This window comes from Callorhinus ursinus, unplaced genomic scaffold (genome assembly GCF_003265705.2).
Source record: "Callorhinus ursinus isolate GAN/ISIS: 27379988/994484 unplaced genomic scaffold, GSC_fseal_2.0 scaffold72, whole genome shotgun sequence".
Classification (NCBI taxonomy): domain Eukaryota; kingdom Metazoa; phylum Chordata; class Mammalia; order Carnivora; family Otariidae; genus Callorhinus; species Callorhinus ursinus.
In genome coordinates, this window is record NW_027397134.1 from 256,642 (window position 1) to 270,128 (window position 13,487).

General features: G+C 48.6%; 1 protein-coding gene across 5 annotated transcripts in view; it reads left to right on the plus strand.

Moving 5' to 3' along the window:
* The window catches only part of KIAA1671 (KIAA1671 ortholog), a 186,798-nt gene that overhangs the window by 37,831 nt on the left and 135,480 nt on the right, over positions 1–13,487 (plus strand). For 4 of the 5 annotated variants that reach the window (XR_012376414.1, XM_025858253.2, XM_073886760.1 and 1 more), the window contains exon 2: positions 3,074–3,173. The gene's annotated coding sequence lies outside the window, so the exon portion shown is untranslated. Of the gene's footprint in view, positions 1–3,073; positions 3,179–13,487 lie in introns of all 5 variants that reach the window. The other variant, XM_073886759.1, reaches the window with a different exon arrangement.

A 13,487-nucleotide genomic window follows, 5' to 3' on the forward strand; every position in this document is an offset into this window, starting at 1 on the left:
TTGGTGGACTCTACCAAACAAAGTGTGCCAGTTTAAAACCGGTTCCACTTCTGCGTCCTTGAAAGCACTTGCTAATGTCAGCCCTTGTCATTTTGGCCGTTATGGGAGATGTGGGATAGTATTTCATTGTGAGTATGGTTTTGCTTCCCCAGTGACCAGTGAAGATGAGCATCTTCTCATGTGCTTATTGCTCATTTGGAGACCTTTTTCTCTGTGTGTGTGTGTGTGTTCACATGTGTATTTGTGTCTTGTGAAGTGGTCGTTTAAGCCTTCTGTCCTTAAAAACCAACCAACCAGCCAGCCAGATTCCAGGTCCAAGTGGCTGATAGGTTTCAGATCATGCCTGCTGTGTCATCCTGTGGGCAGGTAGCACAGGATTCCTGTAGCTGGGAGAACCTTCATTTATAGAACCCTTGGGCCAAAGCAATTTCTGTGTCATATAAATAAGTACAGGCTTGTATATTATATAGATATGTATTATATAAAATATATAGTGCATATGAAAGTATATAATGCATATAGTAACATATGCCACTATATTATACATAATATATATAAGCAATGCATACTTATATATAGTTTTATATATAAGTTTTTATGTATACATAAAAATTACATTATGAATCAGGAGCACCAGATTCTAGTTGGAGATCTGACTGGCTTGTATCCCACCTCTGGGTTAGGAAAATCATTCTCTCTGGCACAGACACACCTGGGATCCCCTCTTTCCCATTTTCCTGCACTAAAAATCAAGCAGGCTCTTCTCATTTCTGGACTCCGTGTTTGGTGAGGTGCCATGGTTTAATGATCCAGGAAGGAAATCACTTTGGAATTTTTTCCCAAGCACCTAGGGAGTGCTTGGCAATTTGGTTGGTGTGGGGTGCTGTTCCTGTTACCATTGGCCACCACTGGGCAAGGCAGGGATGCTGAACACTGTTGGGTGCTTCTGGGGTTGGGTTCCCCCCTGAGGCAGGGGTGTGAGCATGATTGTAGTTCTTTGGGGGGGTACCTGTGGAGATGAGACAGAAAAGCAAGGAGCCTCACATAGGGCATGTGATCAAGACTACAGAACCTCAGAGTTTTCCCCCAAGAGAAGGGAGGGAGCTGGGGTATTGATACACCTGTTCCCTCAGTTGTTGGTGGGGGGCTGTCTTTCGGGGGCGGGCATTGACTTACTGGCACTTCTGGGCTGTGCTGCCTGCTGGCCAAGTGAGTCCCCGTGACCAGAAACCAAGCCCTGAGCCAGAGAATTGCAGGCACCTTCTGTAGGCAGCCTTCTGCATCCAGGGCTGTGTGCGGAAGCAGTTGAAGGTGAAGGTGTGTGCTGCACCCTCCTGGAAAACATACGAGCCCTCTGACGCTCGTATGGTCAGCAACTCAGTCTCTTTTGCTTTGTGCTTTCAGTTATGCAGTGTTTCTTGAACTTGCCTGTCTTCTCTTGCATACACACTGGTTTTTCTCAGAAGGAAGCACAGCAAAGGAAGCAAGAGAGCGGGCTTCCTCATCAGTGTCTTTGAGTCTCAGTTTGCTCATCTGTAAAACGGAGGGTGAAATACTCCCCTACCCCAGAGGTTGCTGAGAGAAATGAGCGTTTGTCTGTGGAGTGTTTCCCGGGGACCCAGCCACACAGTCAATAGAAACTACTGTGTTCTTATTCTCATTGTATGAAATGTAGAAATTGTAACCAAGTCAAAAGACTTTCTCTGAAACTCTTTGTAGCTGCCTTCAGCTGAAAGTGTGAAAGAGTTGATTGTACTCATTATAACTCATTATGTTTGTCACTCAATGACTCTTAGAGAATTCCTTGTAAGTGGTGGATGTTACCTTAGAAATGGAACCGTGTTACCCTAACGTCTTTATCTGGTCATCCTGGCCCCGTTGGTAGAGATTTTCCTAGTGCCCCGTATGCCAGTGAATAAAGAGGATGGATCTGGGGGCTCTAGGCGCCCGCGGTCCATCACCAGAACGTGTGGCATTCCTCAGTCTAAACCACAAATGCTCCGGGTCTGTAATGAGTCATTCCATGAAGAAGAACCTTTGATTAACCAAGGCCTCTCCTCCACCCTCCTTGTGGCACACCCGGCGTTTAAGGCCGAGGGATAAGGAGGTCAAAATGAATTCTTCTCAGTGATGCTAAAGGTCGCGATTCCTTACAGCGGGTGGGTGATTTGTGGTCCGGTTAAAAAAAAAAAAAAGGGTTGGGCCCAGGGTGGGGGCAGTCAGTCATTGAGACAAGGCTGAGGATGACGTTAGCTCTGAGGACTGAGTGCCAGGTTGCCCCCGGCACTCACCCTCCCCAAGCCTCACTTGATGCAACTGGGTATCAGGATTGTATGGTGCTGTCCGTGCCATCCACTAAGGTCCCTGGTCTCCCCAGCCTGTTGAGCACTTAAAACCGGCCCTAGCATGACTGAAGCGTTGAGTTCAGAATTGTCTTTCATTTTAATGAACTGAAGTGTAAATGTTAGTCGCCACACGGCAAGTGTAGACCTAGGAACAACCCAAGAACCTCATGGAGGCCTGAGCTTTGGGGGTTCTTCACGCAGCCACTCGGCTGCATGCTGCCTCCTCCAGGAAGCCCTCCCCTCCCTTTCTCCTCAGCCAGGTTGAGCTCTGTGTGAGTTTCCTGTGGCCGCCTAACAAATGGCCACAGTTCAGTGGCTGCAGCAAGTTTATTACCTTACAATTCTGGAGGTCGGAAGTCTAGTATGGGTCATCAGAGGTGCATTCCTTCTGGAGGCTCTTTCCTTGCCTTTTCTGGCTTCCAGAAGCTGCTGCATCCTGGGCTTGTGGTCCTGCATCACCTTGACCTGTTTTTTTTTTTTTTTAAGATTTCACTTATTCATTTGACAGAGAGAGAACACAGGCAGGGGGAGCAGCAGAGGGAGATGGAGAAGCAGGCTCCCCACAGAGCAGGGGACAGCCTGACATGGGACTCGATCCCAGGACCCTGGGACCACGACCCGAGCCGAAGGCAGTTGCCCAACCGACTGAGCCACCCAGGCGCCCCTGATCTGTTTTTTTCATCACATTTTCTGTCTCTGACACTGACCTTCTTGCCTCCCTCTTACAGGGACCCTTGTGATGACACAGGAACCATCCAGATAATCCAGGGTAACCTTCCCCATCTCAAGAGCCTTCATTTGGCCACACCTGCAAAGTCCCTCCTGCTGGTAAGGTAACAGATTCATTGGTTTTGGGGTTTAGGGCCTGGATATCTTTGGGGGGCATTATTTGTCTACCGTAAGCTCTTTATCCCATGGGCCTCAGTCTTACCTCAATGTCTGGGGCCACATCTGCTTCCCCCATCAGACTGCACTTCAAGCAAAAGTGTGTTCTGCTCCCCAGTGTTGCCTAGAAACCTGCTCTGAGCCGGGCCAGCCTAGTGCCAGACCATGGGGGTGAATGAGCCATTGGCAAAGCCTACCTGCTCCGGAGACAAACAGCCTGAGTACAGTCGCAGGTCTGCTCCCTTACTAAGCAGTTGACCTCAGCAAATCACCTTGCCTTTGAAACCTCAGTTTCTTTACCTGTAAAATGGGGATAACCCTAGTATTGACCCCAGGAGGTCTTTGAAGGGACTGACAAAGACTATGCATGGAAGAGCCCTTGTCACAGTGCCCAGCACCCGGGTGGCACCTAAGAACACAGCAGCTGGTGACGCTGCAGGGATTAACTGGGTAGGTTGGGGAGTGAGGCCGCCTGAGTTCAAATTCTGGCTCCACCCCTTGGGCAAATTGCTAAGCCTCCCCAGGCCTCACTGTCTTCATCCATCAAATGGGGCCTCATCACACAACCCACCTCAGAGGGTGGATTAAGTGGGGAAATGCAATGACGGTGCCATCTGGCACCAAATCAGTGCTCAATTACTGTTAGTGATTGAACGATGGTAATTATTAATACCAGGCTTTCCCAGGGCCCGGCTCTCGGGAGGCTAGAGGACCAAGCAACTGAATGAACTTGGAACGGCTCCCTTGGGTGTCTTCTAGGTAGTCGGGCCAGGTATATGTCTTCAGCTACACCGAGGCCCAGGTTCTGTGCCAAGAGTGGGGCCTGTCTGTTGTGCCCCGAGGCTGGCGGTGCCAGGCCCAGACAGGTTTACGGGGATGCTGGGAAGCCGGTCCAGGAGGAGGAGGGGTCGGTTGGTTGCCTGAAGGGCGTGGGAGGCACAGTTACCTTCCTGGGAAAAACCAGGCAGAGGACATGTCAGCTGTCCGTGCAGGTTCACTGCCACGGATGGCATGCGTGTGACAGGGACCGAGTGGCTGATGGGCATGGGGTCGGGTGGGTGCCGTGCAGCGGCCAGAGAGACGGACTTGAGACCGTTGGCATCCGTGGGGACCTGTGTTTGGTCCTGACAGTCCCTTCAGGCATTTCTCGCACCCTGGTTTGTGGGGATGCTCTTTGGTGTTTACGTTGTTTTGGCACTTTCTCTGTTGTTCATAAGGCTGGTGTAGGTGACAGGCTCTTGTGGGATGTGAGGCTGGCCTTGTGAATAGCATCTGCTTAGCCAGTTGCCCTTCCTTCCCCTCTCCCCAGCTGTGAAACCGGGGACGGTCTGAGAGTGGGGAAGGGTACACTCTCCCGAATCGCTGTCTCTCAGATTCCTGCAGTAGAGAGCTATTCCTTTGCATCTTAAAGAATTCAGATTTCTCCTGCCCCTGGAAAAAAAAAAAAATTCTCACCACCCCACAAAGACCTCCAGCAGGCTTCACGTTCTGTTTGCCCGTTTGCTTATTCATTTATCATGCATTAACAGAAAGCTACTATGTGCTAAATCTACCAAGAGGTGGGCTATTTCCTTTAATCATCAGAATGCTTTGAGGTGTGTGTCATGCAACTTTATTTACCCATGAAGACACTGAGCTTTGAGAGGTGAAGTGGCTTGTCAAAGGCTTAGAAGATGCTTGTCCACTTAGCCAATTCGTGCCAAACTCCTTGTGTCCCTTAGGAATACTTTTGTCTCCGTGGAAAGAAACCCAAACTCACAATGGCTTCATAGTACATTATTATTCTTTGCATAACAACAAAAAAAATCCAGGGGGTGGGGTTCAGAGTCAGTGCAGTGGCTCAGCTGTGTTAAGGTCTTTTCCATGCCACGGTCCTTAAAATAGTGCTTGTGGTCTCCGGGTCTCAAGATGGTTGCCTTGGCTCCAAGCATCATGTCTCTGTTCCAGGTAGGAGAAGGGGGGGGAGCACTGTCAGCTGCATCTGCCTGTTTTTTTAATCAGCAAAGCAAAAGCTTCCCTAGAAATCTAGCCATTTCCCCTTATGTCTGTTTGGTCGGAACTGGATCACATGGCCATGCTTCTAGCTGTAAAGACCAGGAAGCTGTCTCTGGCTTGTTAGCCTTAAGAAGGAAAGCTACCTCTGAGAGCTTGCACCTTCATGTTTTGACTTCAGTTCTATATTCTTTCCATTTTACTGGTGACTTTCAGCCTCATGGCCTTTTGCCATATCGACACAACCCCTGCTACCATTATTTTATTTGTCAAGTTTTTGCTTTTCCTAAAGTTAAGTAAATTTTTAAAAGAACCTTTATGAAAATCTCTGTTGTAAATAGCTAGCGTCACTTGTCTTCAATAGAAAATAACAGTAAAATTAAAGACAATGAAAACAAAATAATATTTAAAAATCTGCAGCTAATGGTCTGAGCTTGGGGTGGCTTTTATTAAATTGGGATATTACCGCATAATGGAAATGTTAAGTGTTTAAGTCATAGTAGCACCAGGCAGAGACGATCTCAGGGACTTCTCGAGAAGTCACCCAGGAGAGTCAGAAGGATACAGCTGTCACACGAGGTCATTCACAGCAGCTTCATGCTGTGCTGCACCTGGACATCAAAGCATCCTAAGTGTTAACCTATGACCATGTCATGTCCCACATCATGAGAACCCTTCCACCTCTAGGGAACCCAGGCATCAACTAGGTTTGGGGAAGGAGAACTCGGAATGGAGGGGTCTATGCCCTGGATGGGGTAGAGTGGGGGTTCTAAATCTTGAAAGAGGGAGAATCTCAGCCTTATCTCTGATACACAAGGCATTAGGATCAGGTGCATTGCCAAAGCTGATTGGAAGTCACTTTGGCCTGGGGGATCAGCATGGGCTTCTTGGAGGAGGTGTCCCTCAAAGTGCTCTAAAAAGGTGGGTGGGAGTTGGGCAGAGGGAAATTGTGCTGTGTGTAAAAAGCTGTCCGAAGAGAAGGAGTAAGTGAAAAAGATACTCAAGTCATGGGACCCCTTTGGGAATCTGGGAGTGGAGGCAGGGCCTGCAGTATAGACCAAGTTAGTTATTTTTGGCGGGCCCTTGAATACCTTGCCCAAGGCAATGGATGGTGAGAGCCATTTATTTTAGGGATGTGGAGAGACATGATCACACCTTTCTAGGGTTTGAGCTTTGCACATAAGGCAGCTCTTGGGCCAAAATAAGCTAATTCCTCCAGAAATCTATTTGTACTTGGAGGAAATTTTTAAAATTTTTCTGAAATGCAATATGCACTTCTCAGCCTCCGTAAAGAGAGAGCGTGTTGTGTGCACATCTTTGTGAGTCCAGTGGGCATCGTGCTGTGTGTTGTGTGGAATTGAGCTTTGGGGTTGAGTTTCCTCTGCTGTGAACATCCGTCCCAGGGCTGGGACTTCCTTCCTGCTCCCTCTTCTGCCGCCGGGTTTGGACGAGTCTCTGGGCTGGGCCCAGGCTCACCTCTCTCTATGAGCGGTTCTAATTGCCCTTGCAAACCTTATAGTCAAGTCTGTGATAATCTAGCCATAAATGAGAGCCAGGAAAGCTGCAAGTGAGGGCACGGCCAGCCAGGGGCCCTGGTTTATTGCTCATTAGACAGCTTTATAGGGTTTGTCACGGGGGAGAGGTTGAGAACCCTGACGTCCTAAGCTTTGAATTAAGTCAGCCTGGGATGTGTTTCCCTTAGGTGCGGAAGTCTATTCTGTATATATCAAAAGCTCTAAAAAAGGTGTGCATCCTTTGAACCAGCCAGCCCACTTCTAGGCAAAATTTTGTCTTGGGAAAATAGGTGCATGTGGGTGTTCATTGCTATGTTGGTTTTAATGGTCAACGGTTGGCAACAGTGTAAAGGTCTGTAGCGAGGGATGGATTATCTAATGATGAGATACCCACAAAATGGAATGCCGCAGAAGCATTGGCAAGGACGGTGTAGGTTGTACAGTTATTGATGTGAAAGACGTTTGTGATAGGTTTTGAAATAAAAAAAAAAGCAGGTTCCTAAATTGCAGGTCTGATTCCATTTTAGTTTTGACAGAAAGTTCCCATCTACAAGGGAAATGCCCAGATTGATATACATGGGAATGCCAATAGCAGCTGGTGGATGGTAGGATTTCCGATTATTAAAAACATTTTTGCTTACTTGTATTTGTGAAGTTTTCTATAATTATCATGTGGAGCACCTGAAGAGATCTAATGGAGGGGCAAGTCGCAGCCAGCATAGCGTAAATAAGAGTTTTGAAGAGGGGATTGTCACATCCTTGAGTGAGTCCAGTCTTGGGGGACTGCGTTCTCCACCATCTAGAGCAGAGCTCCACAAACTCTTTCTGTAAAGGGCCACATAGTAAATATTTTAGGCTTTCTGGGCCGTATGGCTTCTGTGGCAACCCCTCAGCTCTGTGTTCACACCTTGGGAGAAGCTGTACATAATATATAAATACATGGGCATGGGCGTGTTACAATAAAACTTTATTTACCAAAACAGGTGGTGGGCCAGATGTGGCCTGCAGCCTGCAGTTTGCCCATCCCTGATCTAGAGAAAAACAAACAAACAAACAAAAAAAAGCAGCTTGATTAATGGCTTCAGTGAGTGCTTCAGCCAGTCCAGAAATAGCACAAATAGTAGGAAGGAACAGGCTAATGAGGATTGAAAAGGCGGATGTTTAAATAGAGGCGTAAAGATAAGTTGTATCCTTCTCCAGATCAGCATTTGTACCTGGCCAAGGGGTGTTGGGCCAAAGCAGTTTGGGTGATGCTTTGGGTGGGAAGGTGTCCTACCCATATCTGGTGCTCCAAGGCGAGTTTGGAGAAAGGCCCCTCAAACTGTTCCTCTGGATCCCAGAGTCTGGATTGGCAGGTGTGCTGAACTGGAATCCATGGGAACTTGAAATCCACACAGAAGTCAAGCCTATGCTAATTAAGGCAGTTCTTAAAGAGATAGTGCACACTCAGTAGGAAGCTTTGCTCTAACTACTTTCCTCAGTAGGGGGGTAGGAATTTTATTTAGTCCTTCAACAACCCTTTACAGAGCACCACTTGTTTATAAGGAATCATGCAGATTTATATATTTATTTATTTTTTAAAAGATTTTATGTATTTATTTGAGAGAGAGAGATCACAACAGAGATAGCAAGAAGAGAGCATGAACGGGGAGGAGAGGGAGAAGCAGGCTCCCGCTGAGCAGGGAGCCCGACGTGGGGCTTGATCCCAGGACCCTGGGCTCATGACCTGAGCTGAAGGCAGACGCTTAACTGACTGAGCCACCCAGGCGCCCCGGGAATCATGGAGATTTAGAACACACATCTCAGGATCCAGAAAGCTGGTTCCATGGCGGACGATGGGCCAAGTGCAGAGAGAAGCGTCTAATGCAGCCCCGAAGAGCCTGGGGTTGAGCCGAGTCAGAATGGCAGAATCTTTAAAATCCCGGAGAATTGAGTGACCCCTTGTTCAACCTCTTGTTTTGCTGGTGGGGAAACTGAGGCTCAGAGGGAGGCAGGGACTTGCCCAAGCTCTCATTGCAAGTCAGTGGAGGAACAGAGACCAAATCCAGGACGAGGGGTGTACTGCGTGATTTCCATTTTTGTGAAATACCCAGAAGTGGCAAATCCACAGAGGCAGAAAGCAAGAGTGGTGGTTGCCAGAGGGTAGGGGGAAGGGGAGTGGGGAGTGACTGCTTATGGGGTTCGGGGACTCCTTTGGGGGTGATGAAAATGTTCTGGAACTAGACAGAGGGGATGGTGGCACAGTGTTGTGAACTTACCAAATGCCGCTGTTGTTATATGCTTTGAAATAATGAATTTTTAAAAATTTTTTTATTGTTATGTTAATCACCATACATTACATCATTAGTTTTTGATGTAGTGTTCCATGATTCATTGTTTGTGCATAACACCCGGTGCTCCACGCAGAACGTGCCCTCTTTAATACCCATCACCAGGCTAACCCATCCCCCCACCCTCCTCCCCTCTAGAACCCTCAGTTTGTTTCTCAGAGTCCATCGTCTCTCATGGTTCGTCTCCCCTCCGACTTACTCCCCTTCATTCTTCCCCTCCTGTTATCTTCTTCTTTTTCTTTTTTCTTAACATATGTTGCATTATTTGTTTCGGAAGTACAGATCTGTGATTCAACAGTCTTGCACAATTCACAGCGCTCACCGTAGCACATACCCTCCCCAATGTCTATCACCCAGCCACCCCATCCCTCCCACCCCCCACCACTCCAGCAACCCTCAGTTTGTTTCCTGAGATTAAGAATTCCTCATATCAGTGAGGTCATCTGATGCATGTCTTTCTCTGATTGACTTATGAAATGATGAATTTTATGTTACGTGATTTCTACCACAATTAACTACAAAAAAAATAGGATGACGGAATAATTTATCTCCACACCTGGGCACTTGTAACAGTGCGAGGGGTCTGGTCTGTTCCAGGTCAGCCAGACTGTGTGGAAAACCACCCAGTTCTGACTCCCAGACCAGTGTTTTGTATTCTCCCGTGTGATTCTGACTCGGGTTAACAAAACTCATGAGTTTTAGAAAGTTGTGCCTCCCAGACTTGCCCCCAAGAGAGCCCCACGTTGCCCCAAGGAGGGCCAACGAACAGGCTCACGCTGTAGGACTGTTTCTCCAGTAGCTTGGGGCCTGTGCACATGCTCTCTCCTCAGCTGGCTTTCTCCGCTTGGCTGGCTCCTACCACGTTCATGGAGACGTCACCTCTTCCAGGAAGACATCCCTGACTACTCCTTCTATAGCCTTACTTTCTGGCCCCCATGAGGACACCCTGCAGATTTTACGGTCTTTCCTCTCCCCCTCCTCCACTCGACTGTGTCTGTGACCCATTGTGGTCGGGGTCTTCTTTGCTGACTGCCTTTAATGGAGATTTGCCTAAAGGACACAGGTCCCCATGAGCTGAGTCACGTGGTCATTAGAGCTTATGCAGTAGATTTACTTTACATTTGTGTTTAGTTTCTTGCTTCTTTTTTTTTAAAGTGTAAAACACAGCATAAACTTACCATCTTAACTGTTTTTAAGTGTATAGTTCAGTGGCATTAAGTACATTCACACTGTTGTGCAACCAGCACCACCATCTGTCTCTGGAACTTTCTCATCAGCTCATACTGAAACTCCGTCCCCATTAAACACTAACTCCCTGTTCGCTTCTACCCCCGCGCCTGGCACCCACCATTCTACTTTCTGTCCCTATGAATTTGACTGCCCTAGTGCCTCCTGTAAGTGGGGTCATGCGGTATTTGTGTTTTTGTGACTGGCTTACTGCACTTCTCATAATGTCCTCAAGGCTCATCCATGTTTTAGCACGCGTCAGAATATCTTTCCTTTTTAAGGTCGAATAATATTCCACTGTGTTGGAGATACCACATTTTGTTTATTCATCTATTGGTAGACATTTGGGCTGTTTCTGCCTTCCGGCTATTGTGAATAATGTTGCTGTGAACACTGGCGTGCAGGTCTCTGTTCCACTCCCTGCTCTCAGGGGTGGGAATGCTGGGCCATATGGTAATTCTGTGTTCGGTTTTTGAGGATCTGCCCTACTGTTTTCCACAGCCTCTGCACGATTTTATATTCCCGCAATGGTGCATACAGTTTCCAATTTTTCCACATCCTTGCCAGCACTGCTTGTGTTCCGTTTTTTTGTTTTTGTTTTTTGGTGTTTTATAATAGCCATCCTAATGGGTGTGAAGTGTCCTTTACATCTGAACATCATAAAAAACAGTAATTCTAGGGGCGCCTGGGTGGCTAAGTTGGTTGAGCATCTGACTCTTGGTTTCAGCTCAGGTCATGATCCCAGGGTCCTGGGATCGAGCCCCACATCGGGCTCCCTGCTTGGCGGGAAGCCTGCTTCTCCCTCTCCCACTCCCCCTGCTTGTGTTCCCTCTCTCGCTGTATCTCTCTCTGTCAAATAAATAAAATCTTTAAAAAAAAAAATAATAAATAAAAAAAGCACATCTGAAGTCCTTCAAAAAAAAAAAAAAAAGCAGTTATTCTAGTTAAGCCCATGTGGACTTCGGAAGAACTCTGACAGGGAGGAGTGTGGGGTCAGCGTAACTCTAGCTGCCCCTGGGCAGGTCACTTCCCTGCCTCCTCATCTGTAAGCTGGAGGTCACAGCAGGACCTTCTTCTGCAGCGGGACAGGATTTTTCTGCCACTCGTGATGTTCTGGGCTGGCTGGACACTGGAGGTCTGGTCTGCCTGCTGACGTTGCAACTTTTGTGACATTTCAAATGGCATGTGAGTCCTGGGTTTTTTCAAATAGGGGTTGTCACCCTAAGTCTAGGTAGGGGTGGTTTTGGCTATGTTTGCATAGGTAACACTGTAATGGACATCTTTTTGTAGGGTGGCTTGCTCTTCCCTTAGATTCCTTCCATAGGATAAGTTTTTAAGAAGCATGGTTACTGGGGGGCACCTGGAGGGCTCAGTCGGTTGAGCGTACAACTCTTGATTTTGGCTCAGGTCATGATCTCCAGGGTCGTGGGATCAAGCCCCGTATTGGGCTCCGCGCTCAGTGCGGAGTCTGCTTGTCCTTCTCCCTCCCCCACCACCTCTCTCAAATAGATAGACAGAGCCTTTGGGGGAAAAAAGAAGCAGGGTTACTGAATCAAAAAGAAATGTGTGCTTTGGGGGTGAGTATATTGGGGAAAAACACTTGATTTATAGGGCAGCAGATTTCAACCCTAGCTCTGACCCTCCTTAGCATGTGATCCGGCTCATTTTTCAAAACTGTCTTTTCCTCATCTCTAGAATGGTGATAATAATTTGAGAAGCCCAAGGTTGTTGAACGTATTAAATGGGGGGAGGCAGAAGGTACACGGAATCACGTAGTCTGGTGCCTGACTCTTGATGGAGCCTCAAAAAATAGTAGTTGAGAGTGAATATTGCCAAATTGCTTCTATAACTGACGTTGGCCCTGGGAGCAGATGAGGGTATCAGTTTTCCCACAGCCATGCCTAATTGGATGCTATTATTCTCTTCTCTCAGGGATGCTCGCCCTCCAAATACTTTTTTGCGCACTGGCTTTATGTCCCTTCTGCTGTCAGACCCTGGGGACGCAGCTGTGAACTGGACCCAGGACCCCAGACTGCCCAGTCTGGTGGAGTATGAAGTAGGCAGTCACCACGTGTGTGATCAGTGCTGAGCCAGGCAGAAATGCCGAGACGTAGATGCCGCAGCACAGAGGAGGCCCCAGAAGCTGCCCTGGGGCATCAGGGAAGGCTTCCTGTAGGAGGTGGCATTTTGGAGCTCAGGACTGAGGGATGACTAGGGATTAGTCAGGCAGTAGGCAATGGCAGTGGAGAGGTGTGGGGGAGGAAGAGCGTAGCATTGTCTTGTGACCTGTCCGGGGGTTCATTGTGCTGAAGTAAGTACGTGCGTGCGTGTGAGAGACGGACAGATGGACAGGGAGGAGGTGATGGGGATCCGGGTCCTGCTGGGTCTCAGGGAAGGCCTTTGACACGCGTGGCGTGATGGTGCTTGCATGTCAGAGCCTCCCCCCGGCGCTGCTGGGGTAGATTGGGGGAGGCTCCAGCAGAGACAGAAATGTCAGCGAGGAGGCGGATTTTCCGCGTCCCTTCTTTGTGAAGTTTTCCCCCGGCCCCTCCCCTCTTTATTGTCCCTGGTCTAACTTTCTATGTCTCTTGCTTATTTATGTTGTTTGCTCCCGTCTTCTTGACGGCCAGCTCCCGGAGGGGCGGGGCAGGGGACATTGCCACATGTTTTCTTTGCTGCTGTGTCCCCAGCGCCTGGCCCAGAGCCTGGTACATGGTAGGTGCTCCACAATTGCGTACTGGCGTGAATGAATGGATGAATGAACGAGCGAACGAGCTAGGGCTGTCGCCATGACGATAGAGAGGAGAGGACACATTCACTCCAGTGCCATTAGCCATCGGGCCCCTGCCGTGGGGGGTGGGGCCCTGCCCTCCAGGGAGGCCACGGGCATGCCCTTGGCTCCTGGCACGGCGCACCATGCAGGGTGGCTTTGCAGATTCGGGAGGCCAGGTCGCATTCCGGAAGACACCGGAAGGCGTGAGGACTGGCTCGCACCCCTCAGCAGATGGTGGCATTCCCGGGAAGCGGCACCCAGAGACGGCTGAGTGAATGGCTGGTGAGCTCCCAGATCGGATTTAAGGGTGTAATTACGAAAGATCTGCAGCAGCTGTTAGACCGAATCAACGCCTGTGAATCTGAAGAGAAAAGCTGCCAAACTGTTTGGTTTTGAATGGAGGTGCTTCTCCTGCCTTCTC